This window comes from Mauremys reevesii, linkage group 3 (genome assembly GCF_016161935.1).
Source record: "Mauremys reevesii isolate NIE-2019 linkage group 3, ASM1616193v1, whole genome shotgun sequence".
Taxonomy (NCBI): Eukaryota; Metazoa; Chordata; order Testudines; family Geoemydidae; genus Mauremys; species Mauremys reevesii.
In genome coordinates, this window is record NC_052625.1 from 145,432,478 (window position 1) to 145,451,451 (window position 18,974).

The 18,974-nt window shown below is 40.9% G+C and overlaps 1 long non-coding RNA gene across 3 annotated transcripts in view; it reads right to left on the reverse strand.

The window, feature by feature from the left end:
• Positions 1–5,580: 5,580 nt before the first annotated feature.
• The window catches only part of LOC120400857, a 44,406-nt gene continuing 31,012 nt past the window's right edge, over positions 5,581–18,974 (reverse strand). For 2 of the 3 annotated variants that reach the window (XR_005596115.1, XR_005596116.1), the window contains exons 2-3: positions 15,009–15,109; positions 5,581–5,677 (exon numbers count right to left, since the gene is read on the reverse strand). This is a non-coding gene — a long non-coding RNA (uncharacterized LOC120400857). Of the gene's footprint in view, positions 5,678–14,194; positions 14,400–15,008; positions 15,110–18,974 lie in introns of those variants that run through there. The other variant, XR_005596114.1, reaches the window with a different exon arrangement.

Here is an 18,974-nt window from a genome sequence, read left to right on the forward strand (position 1 = left end):
AGCAAAGGGTCCCTCTTTTTAAAATAAACACCAGGGACTACTCACCCAGAATTCCTGGGCCTACTAAATACCTTCCCTGGGCACCCTTAGTAGGCAATCCTTCCCTACTCCCAAGCAGTGAGCATGCATGTGAAACAAGGAAACTTATTAGGGGCACAAGGGACATAACATTAATGTGGGAGAACACAGCAAAAATCTATATTAAACACTCCCCCTGGTAACTGTGGCAGGAGTCTGGTCATCTGGTTCCCCACTTGCCAGTATCAACATTCAATAGGCAAAAATCCCTTTATCACATCTTCCCTGTTCATCTGCTATACACATACCTTCAGAGTCCTGCAAACAGCCTACCCTCTTCAGTGGGGGGGGACCAGTAGCACATAGCTTTGGGTAAAATCTTTCCCACTAAGATTGTCCTTCTTGCCTCAAGACAAGACTTTTCCATTCAGTTCCCCTACCCAACCAGTTATGAATTGTGTACCGTTATAGTGACTCCCAAAGTGCCACTAGAGGAATTTGTGTAGAAAGTGTATGCAAATAAAGCTCTCTCTAGACATAATTCCTCCTAATTACCACTAGATGGGAGCAGAGAGCTCTTTCTCCCCTTACGTTTTTCCATCTAGCGTTCCGAGTACATAGTATAAGTGACTGGAAAACAGACTTTTCCTCCTGTGAAATTCTGATTTTTTAAAAAAAATTTTTTAAAAGGTTCATCCCAAATTGGGATGAACGAACAACTTTAAGTTTTTTGTGAGGTGGGGGAAAGACAAGAAAATCTGTTTCAGAAGAACCAAAATGGAAATTTTTTCAGCTTGCTCCCCAGGTTGCCCAATTCCACAGGCACCCAGCTCCCTGAGAGGCATGAGGAGGAAAGTAGGTGAGCTGCACGGTAACCAGGTAGCTTTCCATTGGGTACAGTATTCTAGCAGTTGTCCAATTCTTGTGTCCACAATTCAAAGGCACTGACAAATTAGAGATCAGGGAAGAACCACATTGATTAAAGGATTGGAAAACATGCTTTACGGAGTCACTGAGCTCTTTGAATCTATCTAGTTAGCTTAACAAACAGAAGGTTAAGGGCTGACTTGATCAGTGTATAAGTACCTACCTGAGGAACAAATATTTGATACTAGGTGTGGTGGGGAGGCTGCCCAAACCCCAAGAGACAGGGGGCTAGAGTCGGCCAGAGTGGCTGTGCAGGCCGGCAGCCAATTAGGGAAGGTATCAGAGGGGTAGCCATGTTAGTCTGGTTCTGTAGAAGCAGCAAAGAATCCTGTGGCACCTTATAGACTAACAGACGTTTTACAGCATGAGCTTTCGTGGGTGAATACCCACTTCTTCGGATGCAATTAGGGAAGGGCCTACTGAGAGCCAATCAGGGCCAAGATTAGAACCAGCCAATCAGGGCTAGGCTAGGCGCTATATAAAGGTGGCCCAGGAAAGGCACAGAGAGTCTTTTCCAGACCTTCATGGTAGAAGATCTGTCTCCACAGTAGAAGACTAGCACCTCAGACAGAGCAGTGCTGGGCAGACTTGTGGGGTGCATAGTAGGGCTCTGGCCCAATACTTGCTACATTGTGGGCCCTGATAGAAAGGGCCTAGAGGGTGTGAGGGCCCAGAGGGGAAGTGGCCCAGGGACAGTTAGACAAGGGGAGAGAAGAAGGGCAGGGAGGCTGCTACTAGAGGGTACCTGGGTCAGGACTCAGAGTAGTGGGTGGGCCTGGGTCCCCCCCCACCACCACTCCCCTTGTACCACATCTGGTGGGAGACAAACAGCCAGAGCAGACTGCAATCAGCCCTTGAGCCGAGAGGCTAGACTGTGAGGTTACAGGTAGCCACTGAGGAGGGACTAAGGGGCACTGCCAGAGGGCAGTGTCCTAAAGAAGGACACCACCAAGTGGGGAGCCACTTGGATCCGTTCACCAACGGAGGATGAGAGACAGATGGGACACTGCCAGCAGAGGGTGCTCCAGGACTAGTAATAGCTAATTTCCAGACTGAACAGAAGGAGGCGCTGCAGTGGTGAGTCCCAACCCTGTCACACTAGGATTGTTAATTTACCAGCCCAAGGCATAACAAGAATCAAAGGCTAGAAATTGAAGCTAGACAAATTGAGGCTAGCAATAGAGCACACATTTTTACAAGTGAAGGTAATTACCACTGGAACAACTCACCAAGGGTTGTGGTGAATTCTCCATTGCTGGGTGTGTGTGTTTGGATTTCTTTTTTTCTAAACAGCCTTGATTTAAAAAAAAAATTGCTCTTGTTCAAACCAAAACTATTTTAGGGAAGTTCTCTGGCCTTTGTTATACAGGAGGTCAGAACAGATGATCACAATGGTCCCGTCTTGTCAAAATCCACACTTCTAAGCAGGGTATTTTAATTGTGATGAATTGGCATTTTCAGATGGAAAAATGTTCTGCTGGAAATGTTCTGACCATCTCTACTTACAGATGAAGCAACTCTGGCCTTTCTTTCCCCTGTTCATGAACTTTGGGCCACAGGGCTTACACATACTTGATTCACTGCTATCCTGTACTTCATGTTGTCATTTATACAAGTGCAAAGTAATACAAAATGGGTGTAAAACTCTACCAAATCAGAACGGTAGCATTTTGCACCACTTTGCTATCAAAGATGCCTAGCAATGGTGAGCTGGGTTCTACAAAGCCATGTAAATCGAATGTAAGCTAAATATTTCATAATTTTAAAAGCCCCCACATTGTAGAATTTTACTTAGAAGATGAAACGGCTTTTTTGGAAATGAATAATGGCATCTTCACTATCTGGTCTTTTAATTTGGAAAACATCAAACGGGACCATCAGATGTCAAACTATTGCCTTGGCAATTGGCAGTGAGAGTGAACAAACAAGCACAGGAAATTCTTCAGCTAGACAGGCTTAAAATCCAAGACAAAATGTAAAGGATCTATAAGTTGCTCCCAGATTCATGATATTCACTTGTACTGAAACTGATAAAAGCAACAGAGTTGGTATAAAATTAAAGTCAAATCCCATTGCTGAGAATGGAGGGACAAAACAGGCAGAAGGGTGGGTGGAGGGAGGGGTTGTGTTTTTTTTGTTTGTTTTTTTTTTGGCCTTCTATATACAGTGAAGATGTTCTGAGTATCAAATATAAGTTTTTAATATACATTTTACTGAGTACTTAAGCATCCTAGTGCTCTTGTCTGGTCCTGGCTAGTTTTTATATGTTACCTGCGGTTTTGAGAAGGAAAAATTCCTGTGATAGTCTAAGTGGATAAAGCATTAAGGTTATGAAATGTATCCTTCTGTGTAATGAGGATGTGCATGTTGGGGAACAATGTACCTACCATACCAAAAAAGCCAATAGACAGACGTATTGATATTTAAAAGATAAGAACTCCTCCTACTACAGCATATAGTATTTAGGACCTTTTCAGAGATTTTTGGTTTAGGGCCAGAAGGAACAATTGGGTTATCTAGCATGACTTCTGTATAATACAGGCCATTGAATTTCATCCAGCTTCTCCTTTTATTGAGCCCAATAATTTGTGTTGTCCTAGTCAACTGTACCCCTGCCCTCCCAGGTGTGGCTCATGCCTCCTTCCTGTTGCTTGTTACTTGGAGTGGCTTCTCCCCTCTCCTCACATGGGTTGGGTTTAAGGCTTTTTTTATGGTGCCTCCACCCAAGGTGACTTCTCACTGTGCCCAGGACACAACAGGTGCTGTCCCTGGGGAAAATGAATAATGCTACTATCTGGCAAGGACTGTAAAACCCAATATGCAGGAAACAGTAAAGTATCAACACAAACCTTAGCAAAGAAATGACACACCCAAAAATAACTCTAACAAAGGAGACTTTACTGGGAATAGGAAAAGATATGGGGAAGGAAAGTATTAGGGTTAAAGTACCGAACACTTCCCCATGCTCACAATCCTTCCCAAATCCCCGATTCCCTCCAACACCTTCCCTAGCTGATAGCGAGTCCAAAAAATAGTGCTGTTGCACTGCGAACATTGGCCAGCTTAAACAAAACTAGTCCCCTTAACTGTCTTTGTCCCACGTGGGGCAGGGTCCTCACCTGGCTCTCTGATCCAGAGTCCTGTGGAGGCTGTCAGTTGCCAGGATCAGTTCAGATCTCTACCACTCTGGATGCTGATCTATGCAGGGCTGGAACTGCCTGGCCATGCAACTTCCCTCCTGCAGTTCAAAGACTTCCTTTGTGGGGAGTGGGCAGGAGTTTATCAGACTCCCTGAGGCATTCTGCTTCTCTGAGACAGCTCCTAACACAAGCTCAAACCCAAAACAAAACCTTGTCTCTGAGTCAGGCTGTCTCCTCCCATTGAGGGACTGAGCAGTCCTGGCTCATCATTGGCCCAGCAAACTGCTTGTCCATATTACACTGGGCAGCAGAAGCCTGCCTAATAGTCTCAGCAGGCATTTCTAGTCCACTTTTGTTCACACCGTTGACAACAAGCATCGTGGAAAATGGTGTCCACAAGGTCTGGTACTTGTTACAGTTGTAGTCCCAGAGGTAGGACTCTGCTGAGGTTCAGACTGACACTCCAAGCACTGGCAAACTGAGTTGGGGGAGTAGGGGTTACACAATTACTATCTATTTTCAAAGGTGGTGAGGCAACATAGATTTGTGTATACTGTTTTTTTTAAAAGTATATTAAATTTGCAAGCACACTGATACGTTTTGAATACAGTTACTTTTGATTTTTCTATTAATTTGGACATGTATGTAGGTTTGCAGGCAAATTCATTCCTATGGACCCAGTCCTAAAATCATAACTCATGCAGAAGGCACAATGATTTCAGTGTGATTTCTGTGGTACTAGTTGCATGAGTAAGGGCTGTGTGTGTTTGTATAAGAGTTGAAAGATCAGATCCTATATTTGTCCATACATTTTGACTGTATATATGAAATCCTGGCCCTCTTTAAAGTCAATGGGAGTTTTGTCATTGACTTCAGTGGAGCCAGAATTTCACACTATCTTTATATTAAACAAAACAAACAAAAAAAAAGACACATAACCCTATTCCACACAGCCAGTCCAATAGTCTGGTATGCTTACTTTGCAAAGTGGTCATGTGGGTGTGTGCATTTACTCTGTTCAATTACAGAAAATAATTATGTAAGTAAGATATTACTATCAAGTATTCCAGTATTAACTGCAGTCTGGGTATTGTATTTCTTGGATAATCATCATTGATCTACAACTATACAAAACTAAAAAATAACGAACAAAAAAGGAGTGTGTGTATATCCGTTTCATATAAAATTCCAAACGATAAACCAAAAACATAATGGGGGATGGGGGGAATTGATACTGCGAGATCACTGAGGAAGTAATTTTAATGTGCTTAAGCAGTCAAAGGAGAAAAACACTGTACATCCAGCGCACTCTTTTTATGGTGTGCAGATTATATATTACACCTGTGTTTATTAAGAATCTTAATGGCCTTTGGTATAATAAAAGTACAGGAGATTGGCTGGCTGGTTTTTGGCAAGTGATAAAAACTATCGCAAAAATATGTATCATTCTCTAACTAACAATCAGAACAATTTCTTAAGAGAACTCTAGCTGTTGTGTCCTTGTATTTTTCAGTTGAAACTGGAGACAGAAGTAACGTTTGAGCAGACAGATCTCCCATTGAAATGTGGTCATTTTCTGCCTTCCCTTGGATCTGAGAGAAGAAAACGAATGAAACGCCTACATCAAGGCCCAAATCCACAAAGGAACGTGGGTGCTTAAGTACCTCTATGAATCTGGGCCCAAGTGCCCATATGTTTTTTTCCCTGAGTGATTACTGTGGTGGTGAAGTGTTACCGAGGTACTGCATGCTTTGGGTATGGTGTATTTACTGCAGAGGAGAGGCTAGTGGCCTTGTAATATACATCTAATCAACTAGACATCTTTGAAGAAATAAAAATACTTTTTTAAACAAGTCAGTACAGTGACTTTAGGGATGGTCAAACTTATATACATGTATTTTTGTACCCAGTTATGTTTCCTTTAACTTACCAGGCCAGATTTTCCATTGGTTTATATAGAGCTGGAATTTACACCAGCTGAGGATCCAGCCCTAAAAATGTAGTCACTAAGAACAGTTTGTACAAGATGAGAAAGATAATGAGTCCAAACTAAGAGACCCTGTCTCAGCCAAATTGAGAATGCAATGGCACTCACAGTGCAAATTTCAAGTATGGTCAGCTAATTGTTCAACAGCATGAGCTGGCATCTAAATTGCATATAGATGGATTAGAATATCAATCCAATTCCAAGGCACTTATAATAAAGTAATCAAAAAATTCATTGCAATTTATTCATTAAGATTCTTACTGACTTTATGTGAATGAGTATACAGACCCAGTCCTGGGGTTAGAAGGGATAGAGAAACAGTCTTCTTGAAGAGAGAAACTACCACAGCTGTCTGTCTTCAGGGCAGAGACAGCCAGAGGATCTCACCATGAGCAGAATGTGGTTCTGCTCATGTGAGAGGGTACAGAACAAGGACTAGGCTTGAACTGGAAATTCTTACTCCAGCAAACCTCCGACTGATTTCTGAGATGAACATGAAGATTTTATAATTGGGTCCTCTGAGAGAAATGATATTGTGAAAGTCACTCATTCTAAGCTAGAAGCTTGACCCTGTAACAAACCTTTTCAACAGTCCGGGTTCTTTCAGCTAGAGTTCCAATTTTAGTTTTCCTTTGTTTGTTTGAAACCCAAATCCATGTGTTCATCTTCTTCCCTTCACTGATCTCTGCTTCCCTGCTGTGCTGTACTCTGAAATGATTTTTGGCATATTAAGATTGACATTCTTTAATAATACTTGGGTGTAATATAGCCCTTTTCATTTTGTAGATCTTGATTCACTTTTCAAAACTAAGTATAATCCCCATTTTTACAGATGGGGAAACTGAGGCAGAGATGTTAGATGACTTTCCCCTGGAGAGAGAGCAAGTAGTGGCAAATTTCCTAACTCCATTTTTTGTGAAAAAGCTTGTAGACTGGCACAGCAAGCAGCAGCTTTGTATAAAATAAACCAAAGTTAAAGAATGAAATGTCTTCCTTTCTTTATTCCTGTCATAATTTATAGTTTGCAGTGTTGTAGCTGTGTGCTGGTTATGAGAGACAAGGTGGGTGAGGTAATATCTTTTTTATTGGATTAACTTCTGTTGGTAAAAGACAAGCTTTCAAACTCTTGTCTCTTTCACTAACAGAAATTGGTCCAGTAAGAGATTTCCCCACCCACCTTGTCTCTCACAATTTATAGTGTCCAATAAAAGTTACCCATGTCTGGAATCTCCAAAAAATATTAACCATTTCTAGTAAAGCTGATTAAAATTACTGCAGAAAGATGATTTGTGAAGTATTCTAGCAAATTCTGAGTGATGCTATGGAAGAGTTTATCCTGCTTTCACAAAAGATTACTGTTCCCTTTTGAATCAGTAAACAGTTGTTGTTGTCTTTGAAAGTCTGTAATGTCCTCACCAGTTGCATTTCAAGGAGAAAAATGAATTCACATGTGTCATAAACAGTTAGTTAAGGGTTAAGGTTTGTTTTTACCTGTAAAGGGTTAACAAGCAGTACCTGTGAACACCTGACCAGAGGACCAATCAGGGACAAGATAATTTAAAATCCCTGTGGAGGGAAGTTCTTTTTCCTGTGTCCTTTGTTTGAGTGACTCGCTAGTTGGAATTAAAGGAGAGCAATGGCCTGCTAAACCCAGGGTTGTGAGTTCAGTCCTTGAGGAGGCCACTTAGGGATCTGGGGAAAAAAAAAATTGGTCCTGCTAGTGAAGGCAGGGGGCTGGACTCGATGACCTTTCAAGGTCCTTTCCAGTTCTAGGAGATTGGTATATCTCCAATTATTACCTTTTTATTACCTTTAATCAAGTCCTCTCAGAGTTCTGCAATAATTTCTTCTATTCAAGCTAGTGAGTATTAGAAAGGGAACTAGTATTTTTATATTGTTATTTCTGTATTTGCAATTGTGTGTTTTGCTATAGAATTTCCTTAATTCTGTACTGTTATTGCTTTTAATGAGAAAGAAGGGAGGGGGAATTCTCTCCAGAGATTGATAAGTTTAGACCCTGTGTATTGTTCCATCTTGGTATTACAGAGATAGTTTACTTTTTTTTTATTCTTTAATAAATCTTTTCTGTTAAGGACTTGGTTGATCTTTCCTTGGGTGAATTCTCAGGGAAAGGGGAGGAGGAAGGCACCCCTCTGTAGTTGAATCCCGGTATCTCTCCTAGGAAAAGGGAAGGGGGAGGAAGCAGGGGGGAATGGTTTACTTCTCCTAGGTGTAAGAACTCCATGGATTTGGGGCTCTTGGGATCCCCAAGGATTTTGGGGAAGGACTGTGTCCCAATACACGTACATTATTGGGTGGTGGCAGCTTTTACCAGATCTAAACTAGGATTTTTAGTTTAGAGGCGTCCATGCAGGTCCCCATTTTGGAACCCAACAGCTCTAAGTCGGGGTGAGACCTATGACAACATGTGAACATAGGGTCAGACTGTATTCTCATTACAGCAGTGTAAATCCAAGGCAAATTCACTAAGTCAAATTCACTAAGTCAAATTAGTAGTTCTTCTGTGGACCTACCTTATGATGTGTACATCCTTATGGACCACAGGGTGAAATCCTTAGCTCGTGCTAGTGAGCAGTGGTGATAAGGGGCTCACAATTTGGCTCTGCTGAAGTAAGGAGTCAAAATCTGACCCAGTATTCCAGCTGCCTCACAGAGTTGTACAATGATAGAACAAATTCCCATGTCTTGTTCACAATACCTTGTTTAATCTAGTCTAGCCGCTGATCTGCCTTCTTTATTACAAAAGAACTACGTATTCCATTTTCATGTGACTATAGATCTGAATTCTTTGATTGGTGATCGGTGAGTTCACAGACAGAAGGATGATTGATATTTACCAGCCCTGGATGAATAATTTGTAACAAGTAATTTATTCAGCAATTATGCATGCTTTGTGTTTGTGACATGCACACAAAGTCGTGATATTCTTGAATGTAGTAGTTTTGCAAAATTGATGGTAAATTTGTGAATAATTATTCTGAGAGGATCACTGCAAGTATTTGAGATTTGAAAAGTCTTTTTAGAAATATCTTGTTTCATGATAATTCTGATTTTGGTGTTGTACAGAACAATTCACTTTTGATGGCCACTTTGGAATAAATGTACTGAATATTTAAGTTGTATTTTGTTTACATCTTAAATGGACCTCTTCCAATTTCATGAGCAAGTGTCCCAAAATGTGAATAGTCATGTAAAGTAAAATATATGCAGAGAAACTAAACATAGCGTCTACCTGAGATATCCCAGAGGGACAGTATATTGAATCTTGATGTATTTTTTAGCTGTAAATTCCTGCAACAGGAAGAGTTGTAAGTACCCTTCCCATGGAAGGGGTTAAATGGAAACAAGCAGGCATGTAGTATAAATAGAAGAAATGATGTATTTGAAGATCTGCAACATTTGAACATGAATTTATTAAAATAAACTAGTATATAGCCAGCAGCTTCACTTCTGGCAAGGCATCTAAATGCAGCTTTACAAACATGCCAGTTTCTGAAGTTTAAGCAATAGTCAACTTTGGTGAAGCAGAAGAATGTCATTTCTCTTGGCTCTTTGACAGAACTGTAGTCATATCTGAAGCCTAGAATTATCCACTTTTGTTAGTGCTGTTTCTCTTCATTGAGATCAGATGACCTTTAACTTGCCCCAACTTTTGCTTTCTTAATATGTTAAGTTCTTTCAGAGAAGGAATTGAGCTATTAATATTAATATTGAATTCTGCTGTGAAACCTGGAAAACTCAGATTTCTTCTATCGTGCTGATTTCTACATCATTCTAATACAGTTGGATTTCGTTACTGAATTCTAGGATCACATGTTAGAAATTTACTTGAGCATCTATCTGCAAAAATATAATTCTTAGAGTCTGGTAAAAGAGAATTTGCTTTATTATTGACTAGGAAAGTATCCTCAAGTGCCCAGATGTTAACTTGTACATGTATTATAGGCAGTGTAGGTAGCATACATTAAAAACATGTTAAGGTGCAAAGGCAAGCGCTCAAAAGTTAGGAAATGGTAGCATTAAGGTTGTCTGTGCAACCCTAATTCAGCCCCCTTGTGCATATGCATTTTGATAGTCAGTCATTAATTACATGATCATATACTATTTTTATCACAGTATCCTCATTCAGTGCACAGAATATATGGCTCCTTGCATAGGCACTGACTCCAGGGCTGGAGCTACAGATGCCAACTTTCCAATGTGCCATGGGGTGCTCACTGCTCAACCCCCTGCTCTGCTCCAGGCTCTGCCCCTTCCCCTGAGCCTGCCAGGCTCTCCCTCCTCCCCACAGGGCCTCCTGCACATGCGAAACAGCTGATTGTGTGAGGTGCTGACTGGTGGGGCTGCCAGTGGGTGGGAGGTGCTGGGGGCTGCTGACGTATTACTGTGGCTCTTTGGCCATGTACCTTGGTAAATTCTGCCTTCTTCTCAGGCTCAGATTGGCTACCCCTGCTGTAGGTGCTTAAACTCACATGGAGCCTACTTTATTTTATTTTTTTTTCCTGTGAAAGTTCCTTTGGGCATGCACACTGCTGCCTCACTCTGGACACCTATATCATATCAAAACCCTCAAGGCAGGGGAAGATGGGTGTTCCCCTTACCTATCTTGCAGGGCCCAATCTGGTAGGCCTGCTCAGAACAAGCCACCAGACTGGCTGGATTTTGAATGGGGACCCAGAGGAGGAGGTGCCTCCCTTACAACTTTGTAGCCCAATAGGTAGAATATTCAGCTGAGATGTCAAAGACCCTCAGGGTTTTCCTCCTCTATTTGATGCAAAGAAAGATGGGAGACCTGTGTTCAAATTCTCTGAGGGCTTGGCTACACTTGCAGGTGTGCAGCTCTGGGAGTTACAGCTGTCTTCGTACAGCTGTGTAGGGAAAGCGCTGGAGTGTGGCCACACTGACAGCTACCAGCGCTGCAGTGTGGCCACATTTGCAGCATTTGCAGCGGTGTTGGGAGTGGTGCATTATGGGCAGCTATCCCAGCGTTCAAGTGGCTGCAACGTGCTTTTCAAAAGAGGGGGGTAGGGTGGAGTGTGACAGGGAGCGTGGGGGGGGGAAGGGACAGAGAGAGTGGATTTTTGGATCCGACACTCTCAGCTCCTTGCCTTGCAAATTCTGACCACTTCCCCAACCCCTCATTCACTCTTAAATGCAAATAGCCTGCAGACCAGATAAGCAGCTGCTCCGACGGACTCCCTTCCCCGCCCCCTCGCCGTGCTGTTTCTCTCCTCAAGCAAACGCTAGGCTGTAGACATTCATCCCCCTGCCTGCCTCATTTACAGCAAACAGGAGCTGTTTGTTTTTTAGATAAGCAGCTCCGGGAGCCCCGAGTTCACAACAAAACAAAGAGAGTTCTTTAGTTAAAAGCATTATGGGAAAATTCTGGAGGTCAGTTACAGCGTAGTAAGATTAATCACTGTTTACACTGGCACTCCAGCACTGCAGCACCAGCGCTGCAGTCATTATTCCCCAGGCAGACGTGGAGTTTCAGCCAGCGCTGTAGCCAGGGAGATACAGCGCTGTATGTGCCTTGCAAGTGTGGACGGTGAGTGAGGTGCAGCGCTGTAAAGCCACCACCAGCGCTGCAACTCTCCAGTGTAGCCAAGCCCTGAGTGTCTTAACCACTGGGTTATGGGATATTCTGCTGTGGGGCTCCCTCAATCTCTTCTGTTGAAGCTGTTACACTTTTTAGTTAAATAATTAGATATTCATTGGAGCAGGGGGATTGGGTCCTGGGTCTCCCACCTCCTGGGTGGGTGCCCTAACCACCAGGCTCTAGAGTCCCCTCACTTTTTTTTTTCTCTCTGGGCCAATGACTCATTATCTGAAATGGTTAAATTTGTCTGCAATTTCTCTGAAGAAACAGCTTAGGCACCTAAACTGTCTGATCCAGGCCCCAGACACTATGAAGAAAGCATCTTTTAAAAGCCCATAATGAAGTTAATAATTTTGTATCTAGTGCAATAAATAATAAACACTGAATGATTAGAATAAAAGAAACATAGACTAGCTACTCCGTAGATGAGCGCTGTGCACCTAATGAGATGGGTCCCATTGGGAAAAAATGTGATTGTGCATATGTATTACATGATCTTTTAATGGAGTTTGTGTGTGTGATATATATTTAGTCTATTGGCAGAGGCAACAATAGCAAGTTGTTCTCAAAAACAGGTAATTACTACGGAATGGAGTGCAGTGAATTTGTTATTTTAAATGGATGAACTCAAATTGTTATAAACAATTTATCTTGAAACATCAAGGATGGATTATAGGCAACAAGTCTCCATTGTTTTAAACTTTCACTTTTTCTGTTGGCTTCCTGCCTCTCTGGGTCATTTACCAGGGGGTCACTTACACATTTTGTTCCTGAGAAGCTGGGGTAATTTCCATATGGGGAAATCTTTGGCCTATCTGGGATAGCACATAACATTGTATAGGACATACAAATATTGCCTTACATTACAGAAGGTCTGTGCTATGAACATTAAAAAATAGATAGGATGGCATAGAATTCATGCAAATTATGAACCAATCTAGACCACACATAGGTGTTCTTCTAGACAAAATAGACAAAAGTTGTTATGGTTTTTGTCTCTTCTTTGTATACCAACTTGCCCAGGCCTTTGGATGTATCCACTAATAAAGTGCTTAAGGATCATCTGAAAGGGATTTTTACTGACTGATATACAGACGTAATCTCCCTGAACGTTGTGATACAAAACAACTATTCCTAATAATACCTGCAAGCAAAGTGCTTCATTGAAGCTTTAGGTTGATTAAAAGGACCTCACTAAGTGGAGGGAATAAAAAGGTGTATCTGGGTAGGCAGGTGTAAAAGTGAGTGACACTTTTGCAGCAGAGTCCTTCCACTCTCCTCTGACCCAGCAGAAGCCCCACTATGAAGTCTCTATGGAGAACTGGCTCCACATAATGGGAGGGTGAGGGCTGGGGAAGAGACATTCCCATACACCAAAGCGTGAATGGTTGTAGCACTTAAATTAATGAGGGTTCTGTCACACTAAGGGCTACACTATCGAAAAATCGATAAGAGATACGAACTTACGGCCGCGAATAAGAAGAGCTAAATCGGGTATCTTATATATCGATCCGCCGCACCCGGCACGGCGATCGGCGTCCGCTCTCCGCCCGACGCCGCGCCCGTCGCGCGCGGCGGTGAGGAATAAGTCGAATCGATAGATCGGACGGGATATATCGATATGAGAGATGAGACGCGACGCGATATATCGAAAATCGAAAATCGATCCCACACGGCGGGTAGTGTAGACGTAGCCTAACCTATCCATTTCCCTCTCCTTAGGTTCTGGAAGCAATAGCCAGTGGGGATGTCACTGCCAGTATAGCTCCTGCAGAAGTGACTCTGGGTAGCTGGGAGCTGCTAGGAAAGCACAAGGCCTTCACTTGGGTGGTCCTGTGCCTTTGTGAATTCAAGGGATCAGCTAGTTTTGGGTGCTCAAATCCATGTTATTTCTGCAGGGATGAAACCTAATCCCCATCAGAGAAGAACTCAAAGGTCTGTGAGAACAAACTCATGACATTTCTTGTCCCTTACATGAAGAGGATAAGTGAGGCAATTCATAAGCTTTCCACACATATCATAGCTAAAGGACTGAAAGCTGCTATTAGAGAGTTAAGCAGTAGGAACTATTATGAAACTGATGTACAAAAGTCATAGTACCAGATCCTAAGCTGCTGTAAATCAACATTGCTCCATTGAAGTCCCAAGAAGTATCCCCATTAAGAGCAATTACTGTGCCCATTAAGAAGCAGTTTGTGCTATTGTGTCATAACTCTTAAACTAGTTCCTAGGCAAAGTCTCAATTAGGCAGATTTCCCAGCTAAGTGGTAGGTAGCATGAATGAGTAACTTTGTGTTGTGTGGAATACATGTAAATGTCTCATTTTAATTTTACTATGTGCCATTTTTCCACTCCCTTCCCAAGTCCATTCACTCTCCATTTTTAATCCACATTCTCAAAATATAATTAAACAAACCTATCTTTCCTTACTACAAACCCCCATAAATGTATTTCTCATTGACAGGTGAAGCAAGTGTCTTTAAATAGAATAACATGTGAACATTCAATCAAGTGCTGAATGAGGTGAAGGCATAGACAAGGTATGGCCACAGAATGAACTGTGACTGTTCCAGCTCTTGTTTCTCACAGCCGCTATTAGCATAAAGCAGGGCTACTGAAAGGAAAAAAATCACATAAATTCTAGCCTTGTTTATATTTTTTCAATTGCGAGTCATTAATCCAAACATTGCTTCATCACTGATCTGATCTGTAAGAGGCAGAATACATAGAACTGTGTCAGAATGGGATAACATTTTCAAGTGACAATTTGGCTCAATGGAATATTGCTTTTAAACCGTTTTCTCTCTAGCCAGTAAAACAGCACAAGGTCCAACTGCTTCTCTGATACCACCAACTGACTGTAATGAGTTGATTCCAATTGTCGGCAGCCTACATTTTACTTTTGGATCAAATTTTGGACCAAATTGTGCTCTGTTACTAGGGATTTATTCCATTTTTTTTACAATGGAGTAACTGCAAATATAGGACTACAACATAGTTTAATTATGACATCAATTTGTGATTTAAAAAAACACTCCATAAAAACTCATAATATATTTAGTGATCTAATTTTATACAATACAAATTTGAGTGGGTTTTTTACAGTATGTGTCTGGAATTGGAATGGAACTGTATTTGCTCCTAGCTTCAGAGAAAAGTTTTCGAGGAGTCAGCCAACATTAAAGGTGTATTGGAAACCTTCCCTTTGTTCAATTAAGATTGCTGGGAGCAATCTTAATATAATGCTTTCTTTAACTAGGCCTCATTAAACTTATTATTCATTTCTTACATAGATTCAATTCCAAACAGAACTTACCGGAGTATTAAAGCACAAAACGTTCCATTCAGATAAAGATCTCATTTCAACTCCCCAAAAGCAAAGGATCCAAGGTTAAAACCCTCATTATTAGGAGACATCTGCAATATTAAGGAGACACAATGAGAAATAGCTAAACGTGGAGTTTCAATATTAATTCTGAATTTTCTTGTCCAAAAATGTTCTCTTGGGATCAAATCCTGCTTACCTGATGGGACTAATTCCATTGACTACTGGGACATTGACTTCAACAAACCAACTCAAATGAGTAACAAAAGCAGAACTTGGCCTTTATTGTTGTTTCATGAGTATCTATTGGATATGGGCGCTGTTGACTGGATTTATTTTGTTTAATTATTTTTCCTTAAACTTACCTGATCAACTGCAGTGATCACAATTTTCGGTGTTTAGATAGGTGTGTGTAAAAGACTATGACTTTCATGCTGGGTTTTAGGGAGAAATACTTAAATGTAGCTCATGTTAACCTAACATCACTTGGCATGTCCTAAGCACTGCAAACACAGGTAACCCCAGATAATGTGTAAAAGTAATTGCCATGTGTAATTCTGCTCAGTTCTCACAGATCTATAATTTCTAACCATTTCTAACAAATATACACTTATCACATGCATATACTCATTGTGCAAAATTCAAGTCTTATATCAGTGCAGAATCTGGCTCATTATTTTTAATAATACAGTTAAACAATAGAATGTAACTGAATTTAAAGAATTGTCACAAAAATGGTATATAACTGCTGGTCAAACATGTTATTACATGAAAGACCTATCCTAATAAACCTGAAATGAAGTAAATTTTGTACTGGTCATCTTCCTCAAAGACAGAAAAGAATTAGTCACAAGATAGAATAATATTAATCAAATATTTGTAACTAAAATAGCTGAGAACATTGCCATTTTTAAATTTAAAAAACCTAAATAAATGTAATGATTATATTTAATACTCGAACACTTAGAGAACTATTTAAAACATCAAAACCATGTGAAATAGACAAAAGAGAGTATTCTCAGCTCTACAGGATTATACGTTAATTATCTTTAATTCATGGTAAGAGTTCTTGAATGATGTAAATTTTGGCCATTGACATCCCTGTCCCTTATAGTCAGGGATTGTGAGGGAAAGAACTAAAGAGAGCCAGGATATTCCCTTAGGGCCAGGTTCTGGTACCCTTAGTCACATCAAAGAGTACCTTATTCCATGGAGTAATCCTTTTGAAATCAATGGGGCTACTCGTGAAATGAGTAACTCCTCAGTGTGCATAAAGGAATTACTTTCTACCCCCTTAGTTATTTTCCTGTTGCTTATCACCTAAACAAATTAATGAAACCTACACTCTTTCAAAGGAAGTGTTTTTTTAGACCGTGTAAAAGTCTAGTAAAATCAATTCTTTTGCAATCACAAATTAATTAATTTGAATCTCAGAAATTGATTTATCTGACAATTTAAGAATCATCTCAGTTATAAAATTCTCCTTGGAGTATGCTTTGTGTTTAAGTAGTGTATAAACTCAGGGCCTGAATTCCTTACTCAAGTAAAATTTCTATTCAAGTCAAGGAATGAGAAAAGACTGCAGGATTGGGCAATATGACCCTGTTTCCTCATACCTTACCCTCTAACATTCTCTCTAAGGATTTAAGTGATCCAAACGGTCTGTCCCATGCCTGCAAGAGTCAGTTGATTAAGTAATTTATGCTTTTCATTTCTCTCCTGCACTATGGCCCCCAAAGCCCTTAACCTAGAATTATTTATGAGCAGATTTATTGTAGACATCACTGCAGAGGTATGTCTTGAGGAGGAATTTAAAGGAAAGAGTAATTGCCTTTCAACTTGCTTCCAGGAGAGCATTCCATACATAAGGGACAGCTTGGAAGGAGCAGAGAGTTGTGAGAAGCTGACATCGGGCAGTTGAGGCTGGTGTTGTTGATGGACCTGAAGAAATGGAGGGGAGGATGGTGTTGTAAGAGACAAGAGTAAATTGGTAGGGAGGGACAGAGCTGTGATAGGCCTTGAAAATGATGTGAAGGAGCCCACATTTCTTATGTCAGAAAAAGGAGTTCCAATGGAGGGATTCAAAGAAGGGGTGGTGTGTTCAGAGAATGAAGATAATTAGATAATGTAGGGATTGAAGGTGAATGATGAGAGTATCAGAGTCTGAAGGACTGTTCCCTGCAGTACATCTTCTAGTTCTGTCTCGAGTGACAGGGCTTCCATCACATCCACTGGGAGACTATTCCACTGGCAAACAGAGCTCATTGTCAGGATGTTTTCCTTCTATACTGTCTAAACATTCCCTTTTTTTTAATTTTATCCCATTACTCCTATATTTGGATTTTTAAAAAAATAATAATTTGGCTTGTCTAGTTTATCAGGCACATGCTAACAGAAAACATGCCTATTTAAATTTGCTTTTAAAAATTGTTGCTGCTGCACATGTATCTGAAAACCAGACCTCAGCCATTTCAATGTTTTTACCCCTAAAATACCAAAATAAATTACTTCATGCTGTGGATTCATCACTAGCCAGATTTCATCTTATGAATCCAAGCTGGTTTCCAGTTAGAGAGCTCACCTCACCTAACCGGAATTTTCCAGTGTCAGCAAACTTACATTAAGTTTACACACAAAAGTTAAAATTGGCTCAGTGAATTTCAGAGTGTAAGTTATCTGTCTAAGCTTCTGTATGTCAGGTTCAACAAAGAAAAGCATAATTACACCCGACTTAACAGAGATGTGAAAAAAGGAAGCTGTTATGAAAGTTTTGACACAACTTTATAACAACCTGAACAACATAAGTATAATGAAAAAGTTCAGAATTGCTAAGATTCTTGCATTTGGATGGGGTTTTCCTTCATAAAGAGTGTATTTGGCCTTCAGTTACAGTTAAGTTTTAGTTAACCCATCTCTGTCTTTGAAGAATCACAGCAATTTTTTAAGAGAGTTTGATCTAGGTCCTACACTCCTTACTCATCCAAAACTCCCATCGTAAGTATGCAAGATCTAACCTCTTGTCTTTCCTCTGGACACTCTGTATCAAATAGATTTACAGAAACCTGCAAGATTTTCACACTTCGGTTAAATGCAGCCATCCCCTCCTCCTCCTTTTCCTCCTCCTCCCCTCCTCTCCAAAACTTCCATACAGAAACTTCCTACAGAGGCAGAGACATTGGCCAGATTATGACTGGTCTGTGTACTAGCGGTGTGAAAAGGTAAAGGGATAAGCTTATCCAGCCAAGTGAACCAATGGAGAAGACTGCAAACATAAACTGTCCCAAAAACAAACAGATGAGGCAGGTAAGCTCTGCTAGTACATCTGGATGGAATGGGGGTTTGTCCATAATCTGTTCTTGCCCCATACACAATGGCAAAGCATGCTGGGGGAGTTCTGGACATACTTTTAAAAATATGAAACATGCTGCTCCCCAGCAAACTTTTCCAAAGCTCAGGAGATATGTTTTACACAGATATAATGCCTCCCTCCTGAGCTTTGGTGCTGGAAGTGCTCCTGGCACTCCCCTTGCTCTCAAGAAACACTTTAATTTTGGTTTCTAATTCCTAAACCATAAACTGAGCAGATTGATGAAGCAGCTACATAGGAGCGCACTTCTGTTTTTCCTAAGTCCTTCTGAGGCAATTTAATAGTTTTCCTAATGTCCCCAGGACACTGAAGAACACTAGACTAAGGAGAGTGCATACAAGAAAACAATTCAGTGCTGCACCTATTAATACTCACAGGTAAAAAAAGAAACAACCCAAAGATCCTAGCAGCCCTGCCCACTCCTTGGAACCAGAAGACTGGGTCTACATAAAGATCCATCAACGAAAGACTGCCTTGGCTCCACGCTGGAAAGGCCCTTTCCAAGTCCTGCTGTCTACCAACACTGCTGTGAAGTGCCAAAGACTGACTGCTTGGACCCAGGATTCTCACTGCAAAAAGACCCCTCCACA